Genomic DNA, 14,035 nt, shown 5'->3' with positions numbered 1-14,035 from the left:
AAAAAAAAAAAAAAAAAAAGAATAGAGTAAGGGCTCTGGAGACTGCTGTCTTGGATATCCTGGACAGGTAAATTCTTATGGAGGTTTGGGTCATTGCTGGGACCTGGGTTGAGCAGCCTGTGCTGAGGAGTTTTGGGGAAACTGACCATGTACCTGCCCGGGTCTCTGTTCTGTGACTCAGAATTAGGGAGGCCATAACATTTAGAATATGATTGCCCAGTGTCTGTGGCAGCAAGAAGACCTGGTAATAGGCATAAGCAGTTGAAGGTGCGAGCATGTCCTTTTATGAAAGTTGGGTTTATTTTTATTAGACAGGGTCTTACTATCACTGTGTAGTTCATGCTAAACTTGAATTCAAGGCATTTCTCCTGCTCCAGCCTCCCGAGAGCTAGGACTACAGTTATGTGCCACCATATCTGGCTTGTAGATTTTGAGACGGTCACTGTCCAGCTGGACGTACTGGGAACCTTCAGATTTGCCTACCTCATCATGACAAGGTGACTCAGTTTCAGCCTAAAAGATTGCTCAGCAAGCTTTTTTTTTATTTTATTATTTAATTTTTTGGGGGGTACTGGGGATCAAACTTGGGGACTTGCACTTGCAAGGCAGGCGATGAAACCACTGAGCTAAATCCCCAGCCCCAAGCTTTTTTTTTTTTTAACCCTGTGTCTGACCTGTTGCTTGTCTCACTTGGTAACCCAAGCTCCTCCTGCCCTGTCCCCAGACATTCCACTCAGCAGCTCTGCTCCTTGAATGTGCAGTGAACCGTGGCCACTGCTGATGCACATATAATACTTTTCTCACAATTGCTTGCACCTCTTTCCTGGGACCGTTATTACTCAGGCGTCAAGGGTTAAGTCAGGCCTAGAGAAGGGGTAGAGAGAGGCCCTAGTATAAAACCAGAAGCTGAAGCCTGCTTCCTCAGTTTATTTTTCAAACTTCTGGACTCAGCCATTCTTGTGGAGAACTCAAATCCAAATAACAATGAGATTCAGAGTACCCATCCCCACAGCCAATCCTGTACTATTGGAGTGTCAGGACAGAGCCAGAAACCCTCTGGGGGGATATGATGTGAGGTCCTGCCTGAGGGCATGTAGCTAGCTGGCCAGTTCGATTTCCTGGGTGATTCTCTACCTCTGCACCATTCATGGTCTTTATTGTGGTCCCTGTGGTAACCTCCCATCCCTGTCCCATCCTTCCCTGTACCTGTATCATGGGGACCTTTCTCCATCTGTCCCCTATTTCTGTCCTATCACAGACCCTGTGTAGGACCCCCTTGTAGGTTTTCAGTCCTGCCCCTATCACAGGGTCTCCTATTATGGCCCTCGCCTCTGTCCCCGTCTCTGCTGCTATCGTTGCCCCTTATAATTTGTCCCTTGAGTGCCTATATCTTAGCTTTTTTTTTTTTTTTTTTTTTTTTTTTTTTTTTTTTTGAGACAGGGTCTTTCTATGTTCAGGCTGATCTTTAACTCACTGTGTAGTCCAGGCTGGGCTTGAACTCGTGATAATCCTCCAGGTGTATGCCACCAGGCCTGACTTTGTCTCTGCTTCTGTCACCTGCTCATCATTTTTCCCCTCAACTTGAGCTGGTACCCTTTTCCCTGTAGTTGCCTCTGTGGTACCAAGATATCTCTGGATGTGACCCCTCCCTCAAGTCTTGTTAAAGGACCAGAGAGCTATATGACTATGTGGTCATAATCAGGAGAGCCAATCCAAGAGGGTACCAGAATAAAACAAAAGTAAACCTAGTCTTTCAACATGCACTGGGTATTCCCTGCCCACTGTACAGTTATTACTGTTCAATCTAGACCTTACAATAGGTCTGCAAGCTGCTGTTTTTGCCTCTGATTAGGAAGGAAGAATGATATGGAAGGCAATCTCAGCTTGGTAACTAATTTAAACTGGGAAGCAGACAGGAAACATGAGCCTATGCGTTTTTGTTTTTTTGTTTTTTTTCCTTGGGGTGAGTACCAGGGATCAAACTTGGGTCCTTGTGCTTGCGAGGCAGGCGGTGGAACCACTGAGCTAAATCCCCAACCCAAAGGTAAACTTTTTTTGGGGGGTGGGTACTTGGGGATTGAGCACTGGTCCTTGCACTTGCGAGGCAGGTGGTGGAACTGCTGAGCTAAATCCCTGGCCCCCCACTCCTTAATCCATTGTGTCCATTTACCAAGGACCCATTGAGCCTCACCTGTTATTCATCTGGGCAGTGTTTGATGAGGGGTCAGACAGGAAAACAAGAAAGACTTTGATAATAATAACATGATTTGGCTGGATTTTAAGCAGATTTCTAGTTTGGATGATAGGTTGATGATGAATACTTTACTGCACTGGGGGAGCAGACTTGTTACCTGAAGATGGCCAGGTGTAATGGCACATGCCTGTGATGCCCTCCTGTGATGCTGCTCCTCTCCTTTGCCCTCAACTTAGGTTGAGGCTGGAGGATCACAGTGAGTTCAAGGCTAGCCTGAACTACATAGGGAGACTTTGTTTTTTATTTTTATTTTTTTGAGACAGGGTCTCGCTATGTAGTTGAGACTGACCTGGAACTCACTATTGTGGCCCAGGCTGGCCTCAAACTCAGAGCAATCCTCCTGCTTCAGCCTCCTGAGTGCTGGGATTACAGGTGTGCGCCACCACACCCGGCTACCTTGTTTTTTAAAAACAAAAAAAGCTATAAATGTCAGAATGATATCTCTAGGAAGTGGTGAGATGCGCAGGTCTCAGCTCAGCAGCGTGAGGTCTGGAGAAGGAATCCTCAGTTACAGGGCTTGCAACCTATTGTGAGGGCTGTCTTTCTGATTCTGAGTCCCATGGGCAGAGTTGTCATTCTGATGTGGCTGTGTCACATCTGGCAATGTGAATGGATGGGTGTATAATGCATGTCAGCTGGGCACTACTGTGAACACTGCTGCCCCTCCTCCCCTGCTGTTCCCAGGAAAATCCTTGTACCCACTGCATTCCCCCAATACCAGCTCTGACACTGATCTTCAACTCCATGATGACATTTGACCTAGTTCCATTCTCAACCTCTAATGACTGATCCAGGGGTGTGACTGTGACCCTGTTGGAGAAGATTTGTATGATGTCCTATGGCCTCTCTGGTCAGTGTTACTGCAAAGACCAGATCTGGGGTCAGCACTGTGACACCTGCCAGCCTGGTCATTATGAGCTGAATCCAACTCAGCCTGAGGTCTGTCAGCATGTGTGACCCTCACAGTGGGCTTCCGCTCCCTACTTGGTCAACACCCAATCACTGCCCTGATAATAACACCCCCCCCATCAACCCATGTCAGTCATTAGCAATCTGAGTGCCCTAAACCTCAGCCTGCAGGTGCAAACACCAGCATCTGCAGGTGATCACTTATACTCCCCATGACTCCTCTAGTTATAACTGTCCCTTTGTCCCTGGGCTCACTGTAGCAATTGTCTGGTGAGCCTTAACCTATCCTCTGATTTGACCTTGACCTTGGGCTCTGAGCTAGAAAGAAGCAAGAGTATAAGGCTATAGTCATAGTGACTGTAGACAGCCATGGACAATAGAGCCAGCCAACACCATAGCTAGTTGAACCAACATACCCTCAAGTGGGAGCTTGGGAATGAAAGAAAGTGATTAAATATGTTATAAAAGTTCTGTACATTAGATTTAAAGTATTTCTCAGCAAACACATTTGGAGAAAGATTCAGTCCAAGGAATAGCTGCATCCCCTTTTTGCCTTGAATGTTACAAATGCTTTGTTTAACTTTTTTTTAACCCCAGTAGTGTCCTCATATCCTTCTGCCTTTTTGTCTTTCTTCTGCTGCTCCTCTCCTTTGCCCTCCCTCTTCCCCTTCTCCTGCTTCTCCTCCTTCTTTGTGGTCATTTTAGTGTTTTTTGTTTTGTTTTGTTTAGTATATGTGTTGCCGAAGCGAGCACCATTTTAGTTTTTTTAAACGGTCTTGCTATGTATTCCAGGCTGATCTTGAACTCATTATGTAGTCCAGGCTGGCCTCAGACTTCAGAGTCCACTTGCCTCAACCTCCTAAGTGCTGGGATTACAAGTGTGCCACCACACCCAGTACTTCTTGTATACTATGAAGCAATGTGAGGGTGCACCAGTCTCCTTCCCTGCCAGCTACAGGCAGAGGTGCATTCAAACCCTGTACTTCCTTGTCCCACAACAGGCAGTCTAGTGGATGACTCCCCAGGCCCTTGACCTTCTACAGAGTTCTGTCCTTCCCCTATTCAACTGCTCTAGCCTGTAGAGCATTTCCTGGGGTTTGAGCAGTGACTCCTCCACGCCACAGGCTACCAGTCCTGTGACTATGACTTTCTGGTGTCTACAACAGCAGGGATAAGGTAGTACCTGGGTTTTAGGGTCAACCCCCACTCCCACCCCTCAGCTGTTCTGCAAGGGAGGGTCTCTGACTATGGCACACTTACCTCCATAACCACTACCATGAACTCCAATCTGAGTACTTAACAAGGTCTTGTTATATAATTCTCGCTGGCCTTGAACTCACTAGCCTGGGCTGGCCTTGAATTCACTGAGATCCTCCACCTCAACCTCCCAAGTGCTGGGATTACAGGGGTGCACCACAATGCCTGGCCCCACTTTGAGTAGTTCTGCGCTGCCCTTGACCAGGCCACAGTTTAGACCAAACCAGGTCCTCCACTAAGCTGCCTGTGAGTATCTGGGAAGGTCAAGACTTGGAGCTTAAAAAGGGTGAGTGTCCAGAAAGAGCTCTTTGGAGAAAGAGGCAGAGCAGGGTTGGGAAGGCTAGAAAATCCAGGTGAAGTTTCAGCATGGTTAGTGGCTCTCTGGCTTGGACAGAGCCTGTCTCACAACAGTGTGGAAGAGAAGTGGACCAGAATTTAAGGACACGGACACTGACACTTCATTTGTCTGAATGTTCCATGGTCTACCCCTTCCCACTATACACAATCTCCAGGGATTGCCAGGGCTGGCTTCAGCCTCAAGTCTGGAAACAGCAGAGCCCTCAATGTTCCCTCCATCCATCCTGACAACTCCGTAACAGCTGCCAGCTGCCAAAGATAAGGAATCTGAGGAATAAGGTGGGGCTCACAGATCACTATGATTTTAGGAGGGCAGGAGCCACAAGGATAGAGATCCCTGGGATCTTGGAGGAATGGGAGACTAAATCCTGAGGGTCCTTTGTCCTGGAGTGGTCTGGGCCTGGGAGTCTGTCTCACACCAGGCCCTAGAGAAGCCCCTTCTGTAATGGGAGACTGGCTCGTGCATTTTGGAGTGGCTTGGACTTTGCTCCTATATAGTCAAGTGGGTCTGGTCTCTTTCTGCTAGTGTCTGTAGTGCCTCATGCCCTGGCCTATGACACTGTCCTTTGCTATGAGACTTAGGTCAGTGGTGTGGTGTAAGCCTGTGGCTAGGTGGTGCTGGGTGGTGAGTAGGAGTAGCTCTGACTGCTGATCCCTAATTGCAGGAGCCTGAAACTGACAGGTATTAGTCATCTGTGCCTAGTCCCTAACCTACAGCACCATCTATGCTCATCTGCTGCCCCGAGGGCAGCTGTTACAGGTGATTTTGCCTCATGCACCCAGGGAGGGGAGGTCCTGTGACTGCAAATGTGTGTCTCCCAATGCCAAGACGTTACAATGCTGCCAAAACATTTGAAACAACACCCAGATCAAGTGAAAAATCCCTAGTGTAGAACATCATGTCATAAAACAAAACAGACAATAAAAAAAAGCAGCTTTTTTTAAAAGTTGAGTTTTTCCAGGCATGGTGGCACACTCATATAATCCCAGCACTCTGAGAGCCTGAGGCAAGAGGATTGAAAGTTTAGCAAGATCCTGTCTCAAAACAAAATAGAAAAAGGACTGAGGATATAATTCAGTGCAAAGACACTGGGTTCAATCTCCAGTACTGCAAAAAATAAAAATACTAAACTGAGATTTTGGTCCATTCATGCAGAAATGCTGGACTGGTAACTGCACAAAAGAAAGAAGGCTCTCTGGACCCATGTGATCGTGACACCCTCACCCCCACCACCTCTACTTTCCACAGGACTGTGGCTCTACTGAGGTCTTTCTTCTTTGAATTGGGAACATGTTACTCCAGGATATTGAGGCTATGGTCAACCAAGGGGACAAGATGGCCTGAGAAGAGCTCCATCTTCCTGGATTCTGTGAGGTCCCAGAGACTCCACCCACATCTGGTAGAGACACAAATTATAGCAGGACAGGACTGATGGAGCGAGGCTAAGGTCAGGAGATCACAGAGGCCTGGAGATACACTGAGAGGACTGACACCTATAGGTAGAGAATGTAGGTAGGGGGAAAACAGCACGAGGAAAGGGTAGAAGGTGAGAATAGGCAGGGGCCAGATCACACAGGACCTTGTGAAATAGGAGAGGGGCTTTACCTTTATCCCAGGGAAGTGGAGAACTACAGGAGAAATTTGAACAGAGATGATATCTGCGGAGAATGGATTGTTTGGGAGAGGCCCAAATGGAGACTTCTGAAATTATTGACTGAGCAATGGCATTATCTGGACTAGATTGAAGCCTTTGGAAAGAGGGAAAACAGATTCAAAAGAGATTAGGAAACAGAAGGGGAATAAGAGAGAGGGCTGTGAAAACTAATGTGAAGAAGGGTGGCAGGTGTTAATGAGTGGGGCTGCACTCATTGTCCTCTATCTGATTTCTTGTATTCTTCTGCTAAGTTCTACATCTGCCACAAGTAAAAGAATGGTCTAGGCAGGGGTTTGTGTATCCCAAGGCTACATAGTATTTACAAGATCTTTACCAGGGAGGCTGCATGAAGGCAACTAGGACAGGGATTGTACTTACCATGCCTAAGGCTTGTGCCTGGTCTATAGTATCTTGGACCCTGTTTCATAGAGGTGGCCTTGGTCAGCGTGTGTTCTAGTCTTTAGGAGTCTATGGCATAGGGGTTACAGGAGCATCATGAGGTTCATCTTACCTTGTCCTTTCTCCTGCCAGCATGTGAGTGCCACCTGCAGAGTTCACTAAGGACTCAATGTACCCTATGTGGGCAGTGTTCCTACTGTTCTCACATCACTGGTTGTAGCTGTGAACACATCTGAAACATCTGGAACACATGGCTTTAGGCCCACTGGCCACACTCGTGAGCTTTCAGGGCCAGTGGGTGTGGAATTTAGGGCCATCATTTTTTGAATGATTTTATTGTCCTGTTATTCCATACAGGTGCCACTACTATGCTGAGGGTGCCACCAGTGCCATCTGTAACCCTGTGAATGGGCAGTACATCTGCCAGACGGGACTTGATCCCTGCTGTGACTACTGTCTCTAGAGCTGGTGGGGCTTCCTGCAATGGACATTCTGAGTTGTGCCACTCACTCACAGGTGTCTGCAAGGCCTGCCAGGAGCTACCATAGATTAGCACTGCAAGAGGTGAGCACTGACACTGACTGGGCAGGAATTATGATGAGTGGGCTGGACCCCATCTCATGTTACTTCCTCTAGGTGCTTAGATAGCTGCTATGAAGACCCTATTTTGGGCTCTGGCCAGCATTGCCAGCTGTACCTCTATCTTGGGCAGTCTGGCTCTGGCCTCTCTTATGGGAGTTCTGGCTATGTGGACTGCCTAAGTGGGGATGGCCTATGCATTTGTGCCCTGGCTATGTAGGTTGCCATGCTATGCATGGTTGGCCATTAGCAAACCTATAGCCCTGGTCACTTGTTTCTAGTCCCATCAGGTCCACATGAAAAATTTTTGCCCATCCTACCTGTATTCTGAGCTGCAGACTGGATACCTGTCTTCATGGAGTTCCTGTTCTGGGGAAGGAATGCCAAATGGGCAGACTTATAGGCATAGCCTTGTAAGACAGGAAGATAGGCTATAGTATAACTATTGTGTTCTCTCCTGTCTTGGTCAGACCTCAGACTTCCTGTCTGGATATGTGAGATCTATAATTCCCAAGGGTACAGGAAATCACTCAAGACAACACACAAATACCCCAATCCTCTCCGGGCCCTCATTGTGACTGTTACTCCTCTGGTTACTTTGGGCATCCCTGGCTATGAAAGGACTCAAAAAGGACTCCACTACTGGCCCTGCCAGTGCAATAACAATAATGATCATGCTGCCTGTGATCCCTTCAGTGGGCACTGCCAGCATTGTGTGCACTATGTCCATGACCCCAGCTGTGCCCACTGTAGGCCTGGCCTCCATGGCAGTGTTCAGTGCCCAGGAAACTGTCAATCTAAGTGTGTGGGTGAGTGATGACATCCCAGGATTTCTGGGTGTGGTCTCCCCTCCACAGAGTCTGACAAGCCTTTTTCTTCCCTGGCTACAGTTGTAAATAAGGGAGGGCACTGATCCTGCTCAGTGCCCATCTGAAGCAGAAGTTTGCTTCTGAAACCATATCAGTGCATATGTGTGTGCCAAAACTGAGTATTCATGTTCAGGAGGGTCTTTGCACCTGATGACTTACCTGTGCTCTTTTCCTCAGGTCCCAGGCCAGTGCTCCTGCTGGGAATGATTTGGGGTTACACATTCTTCTGGTGTTAAGATGAATATTGACCATCCAGGAGCAGGAATGCCAGTTGAGTGGAATACTCACACAGTCCACTAAAAGGGGTGAGGGCCACTCATTGGGAAGTAGCAAGGGAGCAAATGGGATTTTCTTGAGGGAGAAACTCGCAGGAAGTACTTCAAGTACTTGTGAAAATAGCTATACGGGTAAAGTTGGCAAACCTAGACGGGGGTACTTGCAGAAAGGACACCTTGGATGGCTCCTTCCTGAGCCTGTCTGCCAGCCCTTGACTCTGGTAATCCCTGACTGGGTTGTAGATCCTGAAGCTCTCTCTGTGCTGTTTTCCTGCCCAAAGTCTGCTGTGCATGCTGAGGTCATAGCTCAGTGGTACAGCACTTGCCTAGCATATGAGAGGCCCTGAGTTCTATCCTGGTGCACAAAAGAGACAAAGGCTGCTATGCAGTGTGACCTCTCTTTTCAGGATGGATGCTGGTACCCATGGCAGTTTTAAGCAGGGAAAGGCTGGTGTGCAACCTCATACTTACGTAGAACCATGCTTAAAGGGGAGGCTAGGATGAATTCCATCTGCTTTCTGCCCTTATCTTCTTTCTTCCCCACAGGGCTCAATCTTGCACAGTTGTGACCCACAAAAGGGTGCCCCTACCTGCCTGCAGAGAAGGCGTTTCAAGGCTGAGGTCCCAGACATGTGTCTGTGACTAGAGATTCTTTTCTACACAGCAAATCCTGTCTTAATATTATCAGGTAGCTTTTTTCTAAAAAGTGGCTCACCAACTAAATATTGGGGTTGTCTGTCTCTCCTATCAGAGTTGGATTTCAGGTTCTTCTCATCTTGAACAAGGAATTGAATGAAATGAGCAAAAAGCAGTGACAAAGTTTATTTAAGAAAGTAAATGTGGAGAGTGGGAGAGAAATTGGCTCTGCAGAGCAAGCTTGGGCTGACTAAAGAGAAAGGGTAAGGGCAAAGATAGTACACATTGTATGCTGACTGAATGATGGAAAAAAAAAGTACACATTGCTTCTGGGAAGCACAGCATGGCCTATTATGGAAAGCTACTAGAGCAAAGTATTCATGATGTCAATGTGTCCTTTTATGTTGTCTAAATCTCAAGGAAACCTGAGAGAACTTCTACATATGCATCCTGAAAGGTGGCACTGAGATCCCATGCCTCAGGCTAATGTCAGGTCTAGACCATCCCATTTAAAACCTGCTCAAGTTCTCAAGAGAAGTCTACATGCAGGGCTTTGGGGACCATTCTTTGCATGTGTCTGGGATCTTGTAGTTAACAGGTCACAACTACTTCCCTAGCCAGCTTTGCCTTGCCCTAATCTCCTATCTCATTATCTGTTTCTCTTCCAGGGGCCCCTGCCTGGCTCTGATCTAGTTTCAGTGGCAGCTATCATTCAGGAGGTAGCTACTCTTTGCCAGGGGATTCCAGGCTGGTGTGCTGGGTGCCATAGCTGGGAGCCAGGGTAGACACTTACATAGATTTTGGGGGTGGGTACCAAGGATCAAACTTGGACCTTGTACTTGTGAGGCAGTCGGCAGAACCACTGAGCTAATTCCACAGCTCCAGGTTAGACATTTTCAGGCCTAGAGGGAGTATGGTGTCAGGCACAGAAACTCTTGGAGTTTCCTTCATTCCCTGTGGGGATCTGTAGCAAATTACAAAGTGGAAAGCTGTACTCAGGCAAGGGATCTGGGATCAGGAGGAAGAGGGTCTCTAGCCAGCTTTTCAAAGTCACAGGTTGACATGTCTGAGAATCAGGCAGTATCTTAGTTACTGTCCTTGTTTATGGTTTTGTTTTGTTTTCAGTACTGGGATCAGACGCAGAACTTTACGGTAGGCACAGAGTCACTAAGTTAAATCCCTGGCCCAGTTATTGTTCTTGTTGCTGAGACAAAATACCTGACACCGAAAGTTAAAGGAGGAGGGCTAGGGATTTAGCTCAGTGGTTCTGCTTCCTGCCTCACAAGCGCAAGGTCCCAAGTTTGATTCCTGGAACCAACAAAACAAAACAAACAAAGTTAAAGGAAGAAATATTTCTTCCACTCACAGTTTGTAGAAATTTCAGTCTATAATCAGCCACTTCCAAAGCCCAGTGGCATGGGAGATAGGCATTGCAGAGAAGAAATAGTTCACAGCAGGCAGAAGGTAGCAAAGCAAGTGAAAGACAAACACAGCTCTTTCTATCCCTGATATCTTACCCAGGCTTCTTGGGGTGGGTAGTACTCACACCCTTAATCCTAGTGCCCTTGATCCTAGCATTGCACCAAGAATCATTTCCAGTGTAACATACTCTAGATCCAGCCAACTCTTTTTTGTTTTGTTTTGTTTTTTTGAGACAGGGTCTCACTGTGTTGTTGAGACTGCCCTGGAACTCACTGTGTAGCCCAGGCTGGTCTTGAACTCACAGCGATCCTCCTGCCTCAACTTCCCAAGTGCTGGGATTATAGGCATGTGCCACCACGCCTGGCCTCAGCCACCTCTTAAAAAAAAATATGACCACATGAGGCTTTGAGGGGACATATAGATACTAATCATAACAGGTAGGTTTCCTGAGTGAGAAATCATGGCCAGGCTAATTCTTCATCTCCCCACAGAAAGAAATGGTTATATTGGCCCAGACCCTGCAGGCCATAGAACAGGTTGACTGAAAGAGAACTGTGGCTCCAGGAGCAGTGTAAATACCTGGAAATAGTATCCTGGGAACTAGATGGTGTAAAGGGCTTCAATTGGCCAAAGAGGGCCACAGGAGTCCAAGGTGAGGCCAGTGGGGCAGATGGATATGCAGCAGATGAGGGAAGGGTCTAAACCAGTGATGGTGAACCTTTAGAGATCTAGTGCCTAACTGCAACCAACCCAAAACCCACTTATTTATCTCAAAGGACTAACACTGCAATTAAACCTGAATACTGAGTGTTAGATTTCCCTTGCCTTAAAATGGCTGCTACATAAAAAGAATAACCTTCCCCTTCCCATAATGCCCTGCTTCTCACCTAAAAATATGGCTTCTCCCACTAAAGAAAGGACAGCCTTCTTCCCATCATGCCTCTTTTCCCACCAAGAGTAACCTGATACTCACTACTTCCTGGTGACTAGTGATGACACAAGCCCCTCCTAGTGATGTCACAAGATCCCCCAATCCCTAGCCGCTACATCACTCAATTCTGCCCTAGCTCCTATAAACCCCACCCCAGTCCTATAAGAAGTGCTCCGTGTCCCAGCCATATTTCTCTCTCTCCTTTGTTCAGAGATAACCCAGCAGGTCCTCCCCATAATAAAGGCTTATTATGGTCCTGGTCTGGACCTGGTTTTCAGCTCTTTTTACCTAACACTGAGGTGTTAGTTTAGAAAGAACAGCTCATATATTAATCCCAGAATGCTGGGATTATAAGTGTGTGCCACTATGCCTGCTGATCTGTATCCTTTATCCATTTCTATATTTTAAATGATCCTACCCTGATCGATTTTTTTTCAGCGGGGGTTTGAGACAGCGTCTCACTATGTAGTTGAGACTGGCCTGGAACTCACTATGTAGCCCAGGCTGGTCTCAAACTCACAGCGATCATCCTACCTTAGCCTCCCGAGTGCAAGGATTACAGGTGTGCACCACCATGCCTGGCCCTGATCCATTTTAATCTATATAACATTTAACAACAGTTTGCAATGTAGCTCAGCAGCATAGAGCTTGCCAGGCAAGTGCAAGGCCCTAAATTCAATTCCTCATATCAAAACAAAGCAAAGAAACTAGTTTGCAAAATTCCTGAAAGTTTTGTCCTGGGCAGAGTCTCAGTTCTAAAATCCTTGCCTCACAGGAACCTCGGGCAGTGATATACTCAGGTCAGTCAGGTGGGTTTCAGGTTCAGTCCTGCTGTGGTAGTTGCAGATGGCCCAAGTCGGTAATGCAGGGCTGCAGAAAGGCCTATATGACTGGATAGCCATGGTGAAGGCTGCAGGAGAGCTAATGCAGAGGCTCAGGAACTACTGAAGAAGGTGCAGAACCCCTGGAGCAGCCTAGAGGGTACATTTTGGGGTCAAGTGGGGCAGGTACAGGGTAGAGTAGGGTCAGATAGGAGGGTCAGGGTCAGAACATGGATGTTGTGTAAGGGACAAGGCTGGGTCCAGCCTTGGTAAGGTTTGGAACAAGGGAATAACTGTTGATTATTATGGCTTGTATCTAGATGTCCCCCGAAAGCCTCAGGTGGTCATATGTAGGAATTTGGGGAGGTAACTGCATCTAAAGTGTGTGATGCTGGGATTGAGGATTTGATGCTGGGATTGATTCCTGGTGTGATGCTAGGATTAAGAGGGTCCCACTTTGGGTGTGAGTAGTCTGCCCTAAGGGTGGGTAGCCTGGATAGAATAAAAGGGACAGAAAGAGGACTATGGTTGTGTTTGCCACTTTGCTACTTTGTTGCTTGCTGCCTGGCCTGAACTGTTTGTCTTCTGCCATGTCACCTTGCCTTGGAGCCAGCCAACTATGATCTGAAATCTCTACAAACTGTGAGCCAGAAGAAATTTTTCCTCCTTTGACTTTAGGTGTCCAGTATTTTATTTCAGCATCCAGAAAAGTAACTAAGACAGTTAGAGTCAAGGTTCTTTTAGGGTTAGAGCTGAGGTCAAGATCAGGGTTGTGACAGATTACTAGGGACAGAGGTCAGAACCTGGCTCATATGACCTGATCCTCACAGTTAGAGCTCTAATTGGCACTGAATGTGCAGGAACTGAGAAAAGGCTTCTTTCTATCCTATAGCCCCTGGAACAGAGCTCCTTGAGCACATGCAGCCAGGTACCCTTACATATACTACCTGCTCTTGGCTGTCTATGGACTCTGGGACTACCTGGGTGACTCAATGCAATCCCAGAGTTGACCCAGGCATCTCCTGACCTTGAGAAACCAAAGACAGCACTGAGTGCCCACTGACCCTCAGTAATCCCTGTGTGACCCCATGAAGTCCCCCAATGGCCTTCTGATCTTGAGTAAACAGAGAGATCATGTAACTCTTTGAAGCCATCTAGTGTCCTTAACCATTATAATTCTCTATCTCTAGTAATTTAAACTTTGGAGTCATCTCTAGCATCCCAGAAAATTCCTCCAGTCAACCATAGGACCCTTGACTGGAGACTACTCTAATGCAGCCACCCTAAGGCTCAGCAGATTGGCCACGCACCCCAATGCTCTTTCCTTCCTTCCAGAAGCTGGGTGGTTCCCCCAGGATCCCAGTCCCCCCTACGTCCTACCTCTGTAGCTTCAAAAATGCCCCAGATGCAGTTTTCACATTATCGCTCAAAGCAGGCCTGACTCTAAATACCGGAGGACTCCAAGGACAACGCCAGCCCCACCCACCCTGGTCCCAGGGGCTTGGGAGGGGCCGGTGCTTGCCTGTTGCTCACATTCCAACCCAGGGCTCCTGTGCTTCTGGAGAGTTGGAAGGTCCGGAGCGGATAAATACCCACAAGATCTGGATTCACTTGTTGCTGCTGCCACTGGTGCCCATTTTCTTTTCTGCCTCTTTTTTTTTTTTTTTTTGT

The sequence above is a fragment of the Fukomys damarensis genome, unplaced genomic scaffold, assembly GCF_012274545.1.
Source record: "Fukomys damarensis isolate Sample0158 unplaced genomic scaffold, DMR_v1.0_HiC HiC_scaffold_37, whole genome shotgun sequence".
NCBI classification, from domain to species: Eukaryota; Metazoa; Chordata; class Mammalia; order Rodentia; family Bathyergidae; genus Fukomys; species Fukomys damarensis.
This window is presented reverse-complemented; position numbering follows the sequence as displayed.